The sequence below is a fragment of the Triturus cristatus genome, chromosome 4_2 (genome assembly GCF_964204655.1).
Source record: "Triturus cristatus chromosome 4_2, aTriCri1.1, whole genome shotgun sequence".
Classification (NCBI taxonomy): Eukaryota; Metazoa; Chordata; class Amphibia; order Caudata; family Salamandridae; genus Triturus; species Triturus cristatus.
In genome coordinates this window covers 930,060,817-930,065,816 of record NC_140586.1, presented here as the reverse complement: position 1 = coordinate 930,065,816, position 5,000 = coordinate 930,060,817, and the positions used below count along the sequence as shown (strand labels likewise).

The 5,000-nt window shown below is 49.7% G+C and overlaps 9 non-coding genes across 9 annotated transcripts; 6 read left to right on the top strand and 3 right to left on the bottom strand.

Annotated features, from left to right (window-relative positions):
* The first annotated feature begins 213 nt into the window (after nt 1-213).
* Nucleotides 214-287, top strand: TRNAN-GUU (transfer RNA asparagine (anticodon GUU)). Its single transcript has one exon. It is a non-coding gene; the product is annotated as a tRNA-Asn (tRNA).
* A 243-nt stretch (nt 288-530) lies between these two features.
* TRNAW-CCA (transfer RNA tryptophan (anticodon CCA)) lies at nt 531-602 on the top strand. The gene has a single exon. It is a non-coding gene; the product is annotated as a tRNA-Trp (tRNA).
* Nucleotides 603-673: 71 nt separating this feature from the next.
* On the bottom strand, nt 674-744 carry TRNAG-GCC (transfer RNA glycine (anticodon GCC)). Its single transcript has one exon. It is a non-coding gene; the product is annotated as a tRNA-Gly (tRNA).
* Nucleotides 745-1,898: 1,154 nt separating this feature from the next.
* Nucleotides 1,899-1,972, top strand: TRNAN-GUU (transfer RNA asparagine (anticodon GUU)). Its single transcript has one exon. It is a non-coding gene; the product is annotated as a tRNA-Asn (tRNA).
* A 243-nt stretch (nt 1,973-2,215) lies between these two features.
* Nucleotides 2,216-2,287, top strand: TRNAW-CCA (transfer RNA tryptophan (anticodon CCA)). Its single transcript has one exon. It is a non-coding gene; the product is annotated as a tRNA-Trp (tRNA).
* A 71-nt stretch (nt 2,288-2,358) lies between these two features.
* TRNAG-GCC (transfer RNA glycine (anticodon GCC)) lies at nt 2,359-2,429 on the bottom strand. The gene has a single exon. It is a non-coding gene; the product is annotated as a tRNA-Gly (tRNA).
* A 1,154-nt stretch (nt 2,430-3,583) lies between these two features.
* On the top strand, nt 3,584-3,657 carry TRNAN-GUU (transfer RNA asparagine (anticodon GUU)). Its single transcript has one exon. It is a non-coding gene; the product is annotated as a tRNA-Asn (tRNA).
* A 239-nt stretch (nt 3,658-3,896) lies between these two features.
* TRNAW-CCA (transfer RNA tryptophan (anticodon CCA)) lies at nt 3,897-3,968 on the top strand. Its single transcript has one exon. It is a non-coding gene; the product is annotated as a tRNA-Trp (tRNA).
* A 71-nt stretch (nt 3,969-4,039) lies between these two features.
* TRNAG-GCC (transfer RNA glycine (anticodon GCC)) lies at nt 4,040-4,110 on the bottom strand. The gene has a single exon. It is a non-coding gene; the product is annotated as a tRNA-Gly (tRNA).
* Nucleotides 4,111-5,000: the final 890 nt, after the last annotated feature.

The window sequence follows — 5,000 nt, the reverse complement described above, 5'->3', positions numbered from 1 at the left end:
CATACATGTATCTCATACACTGGGACTGGTTGTAATACTGGCCCTAACACCATTAGATAGTAGTCTGCGAATCATAACACCCAACAGTGACAAGACACTAAGCAAATGGCAAATGCTGCGTAGGATAAAGACGCCTTATATAACACAAGCTCAAGGCAGGCGCGCACACATAAAGATATATGTTGAGTCTCAGGAGATGTGCTTTTGTCACTAGTCTCTGTGGCGCAATCGGTTAGCGCGTTCTGCTGTTAACCGAAAGGTTGGTGGTTCAAGCCCACCCAGAGACGTATCCTTTTGCATGCATGAAGCACTTTAATAAATCATAGTAATGTGCCTTTGGTCTAGAGCTCCTGCGTGAGACCCTTTCCCTGAACATTTCAATCCTCTGCGTTCTCTCTGCACCTGCACTCAATTTCATCAATAGGATGGAAAACAAAAAGCCAAACCTTGTAATACAACCCTAGGCATATAAGGAGGTGGGCAAAAATGAAAAGGCTCACAACATTTGCTGATGTGACTCCAAAAGCAAGGACCTCGTGGCGCAACGGTAGCGCGTCTGACTCCAGATCAGAAGGTTGCGTGTTCAAATCATGTCGGGGTCACTGTTTCCCATTTTATGCCCCACTGAGTTCCCATATTTGATTTAGAAAGCAAAGTCAAAAGAACACAGCCTTGCATTGGCCGGGAATCGAACCCGGGCCTCCCGCGTGGCAGGCGAGAATTCTACCACTGAACCACCAATGCTTCACATGTGTAGCTTAGAGACAGAGCTCTGTCCAAGACAGTGATGAGGCGCACGCACTCAAATTGCACACCTATGAACAAAGTGTGTGCAACAGACATTGGAATGCCAACGTTTCACATGATGGCAAGAATCAGATGCAGGAGACTATAAGTATGAATGTTTTTGCATTTGCTGAGGTCACTGGCTTGGGACTAGTGTTGTGGTTATCAGGGCATGATGGCAGGCTGCTCCCGACAGAAGTGGCTCATAGAAGGCAGCCTCCAGATCACCAGCACTATTGTGTTTCAGATCATGTCACTGAACTCTCCTCCTTAAAAATCCTTCCCACTGTCTTTGCCAAATTCCCTGTCCTCCCCGAAATGCTGGGGTGAAACGGGCAGAGTTCTGCGCCCTGCGTCCCTAACGCGCTCCCAACGCGGCCTACAGCCCTGGTCGGGCACAGCCCTGGTCGGGCTTAGACCACTGGGGCCTCTGGAGAGCAAGACCTCCAGAAGCCTATGGTCAGGCCTATTGCACAGGCATTTTGTGCCTGGCCATTCCGGGATTGTTGTGTTTCAAGGCCCAGCCATCAATACTAATGTGATGGCTTTCCCTGAGAACCCTCATGTCCCTGTCCTCCCAAGAGCCCGAGCTTTTATGTAAAATAAGGTGTGCACCTTGGGCCTTCCCCTTTGCGCTCTCTGCCCCCTCTCTTTCTCCAAAGCTGAGCTCTGCAGGTAAATGTATCTATCTGAGTGAGGGGCTAGGGAGGGCCTTGCCCAGCAGTCTTACAAAGCAAGAGTTCAGAGAAAGCACCTGCTCTGGGAAGGAGACTCCGCTCACAGAGAAGACAAGTCTAACATGCCACAGTGAAGATTGGATGGGCAAGACACACGCCTGACAGGCTGGTAGAACACCACCAGAGAAGCAGATAGCTACGCTAAGAAGGCCACAGAAAAGTCATACATGTATCTCATACACTGGGACTGGTTGTAATACTGGCCCTAACACCATTAGATAGTAGTCTGCGCATCATAACACCCAACAGTGACAAGACACTAAGCAAATGGCAAATGCTGCGTAGGATAAAGACGCCTTATATAACACAAGCTCAAGGCAGGCGCGCACACATAAAGATATATGTTGAGTCTCAGGAGATGTGCTTTTGTCACTAGTCTTTGTGGCGCAATCGGTTAGCGCGTTCGACTGTTAACCGAAAGGTTGGTGGTTCAAGCACACCCAGGGACGTTTCCTTTTGCATGCATGAAGCACTTTAATAAATCATAGTAATGTGCCTTTGGTCTAGAGCTCCTGCGTGAGACCCTTTCCCTGAACATTTCAATCCTCTGCGTTCTCTCTGCACCTGCACTCAATTTCATCAATAGGATGGAAAACAAAAAGCCAAACCTTGTAATACAACCCTAGGCAGATAAGGAGGTGGGCAAAAATGAAAAGGCTCACAACATTTGCTGATGTGACTCCAAAAGCAAGGACCTCGTGGCGCAACGGTAGCGCGTCTGACTCCAGATCAGAAGGTTGCGTGTTCAAATCACGTTGGGGTCACTGTTTCCCATTTTATGCCCCACTGAGTTCCCATATTTGATTTAGAAAGCAAAGTCAAAAGAACACAGCCTTGCATTGGCCGGGAATCGAACCCGGGCCTCCCACGTGGCAGGCGAGAATTCTACCACTGAACCACCAATGCTTCACATGTGTAGCTTAGAGACAGAGCTCTGTCCTAGACAGTGATGAGGCGCACGCACTCAAATTGCACACCTATGAACAAAGTGTGTGCAACAGACATTGGAATGCCAACGTTTCACATGATGGCAAGAATCAGATGCAGGAGACTATAAGTATGAATGTTTTTGCATTTGCTGAGGTCACTGGCTTGGGACTAGTGTTGTAGTTATCAGGGCATGATGGCAGGCTGCTCCCGACAGAAGTGGCTCATAGAAGGCAGCCTCCAGATCACCAGCACTATTGTGTTTCAGATCATGTCACTGAACTCTCCTCCTTAAAAATCCTTCCCACTGTCTTTGCCAAATTCCCTGTCCTCCCCGAAATGCTGGGGTGAAACGGGCAGAGTTCTGCGCCCTGCGTCCCTAACGCGCTCCCAACGCGGCCTACAGCCCTGGTCGGGCACAGCCCTGGTCGGGCTTAGACCACTGGGGCCTCTGGAGAGCAAGACCTCCAGAAGCCTATGGTCAGGCCTATTGCACAGGCATTTTGTGCCTGGCCATTCCGGGATTGTTGTGTTTCAAGGCCCAGCCATCAATACTAATGTGATGGCTTTCCCTGAGAACCCTCATGTCCCTGTCCTCCCAAGAGCCCGAGCTTTTATGTAAAATAAGGTGTGCACCTTGGGCCTTCCCCTTTGCGCTCTCTGCCCCCTCTCTTTCTCCAAAGCTGAGCTCTGCAGGTAAATGTATCTATCTGAGTGAGGGGCTAGGGAGGGCCTTGCCCAGCAGTCTTACAAAGCAAGAGTTCAGAGAAAGCACCTGCTCTGGGAAGGAGACTCCGCTCACAGAGAAGACAAGTCTAACATGCCACAGTGAAGATTGGATGGGCAAGACACACGCCTGACAGGCTGGTAGAACACCACCAGAGGAGCAGATAGCTACGCTAAGAAGGCCACAGAAAAGTCATACATGTATCTCATACACTGGGACTGGTTGTAATACTGGCCCTAACACCATTAGATAGTAGTCTGCGCATCATAACACCCAACAGTGACAAGACACTAAGCAAATGGCAAATGCTGCGTAGGATAAAGACGCCTTATATAACACAAGCTCAAGGCAGGCGCGCACACATAAAGATATATGTTGAGTCTCAGGAGATGTGCTTTTGTCACTAGTCTCTGTGGCGCAATCGGTTAGCGTGTTCGGCTGTTAACCGAAAGGTTGGTGGTTCAAGCCCACCCAGGGACGTTTCATTTTGCATGCATGAAGCACTTTAATAAATCATAGTAATGTGCCTTTGGTCTAGAGCTCCTGCGTGAGACCCTTTCCCTGAACATTTCAATCCTCTGCGTTCTCTCTGCACCTGCACTCAATTTCATCAATAGGATGGAAAACAAAAAGCCAAACCTTGTAAACCCTAGGCATATAAGGAGGTGGGCAAAAATGAAAAGGCTCACAACATTTGCTGATGTGACTCCAAAAGCAAGGACCTCGTGGCGCAACGGTAGCGCGTCTGACTCCAGATCAGAAGGTTGCGTGTTCAAATCACGTCGGGGTCACTGTTTCCCATTTTATGCCCCACTGAGTTCCCATATTTGATTTAGAAAGCAAAGTCAAAAGAACACAGCCTTGCATTGGCCGGGAATCGAACCCGAGCCTCCCGCGTGGCAGGCGAGAATTCTACCACTGAACCACCAATGCTTCACATGTGTAGATTAGAGACAGAGCTCTGTCCAAGACAGTGATGAGGCGCACGCACTCAAATTGCACACCTATGAACAAAGTGTGTGCAACAGACATTGGAATGCCAACGTTTCACATGATGGCAAGAATCAGATGCAGGAGACTATAAGTATGAATGTTTTTGCATTTGCTGAGGTCACTGGCTTGGGACTAGTGTTGTGCTTATCAGGGCATGATGGCAGGCTGCTCCCGACAGAAGTGGCTCATAGAAGGCAGCCTCCAGATCACCAGCACTATTGTGTTTCAGATCATGTCACTGAACTCTCCTCCTTAAAAATCCTTCCCACTGTCTTTGCCAAATTCCCTGTCCTCCCCGAAATGCTGGGGTGAAACGGGCAGAGTTCTGCGCCCTGCGTCCCTTTATGCGTCCCAACGCGGCCTACAGCCCTGGTCGGGCACAGCCCTGGTCGGGCTTAGACCACTGGGGCCTCTGGAGAGCAAGACCTCCAGAAGCCTATGGTCAGGCCTATTGCACAGGCATTTTGTGCCTGGCCATTCCGGGATTGTTGTGTTTCAAGGCCCAGCCATCAATACTAATGTGATGGCTTTCCCTGAGAACCCTCATGTCCCTGTCCTCCCAAGAGCCCGAGCTTTTATGTAAAATAAGGTGTGCACCTTGGGCCTTCCCCTTTGCGCTCTCTGCCCCCTCTCTTTCTCCAAAGCTGAGCTCTGCAGGTAAATGTATCTATCTGAGTGAGGGGCTAGGGAGGGCCTTGCCCAGCAGTCTTACAAAGCAAGAGTTCAGAGAAAGCACCTGCTCTGGGAAGGAGACTCCGCTCACAGAGAAGACAAGTCTAACATGCCACAGTGAAGATTGGATGGGCAAGACACACGCCTGACAGGCTGGT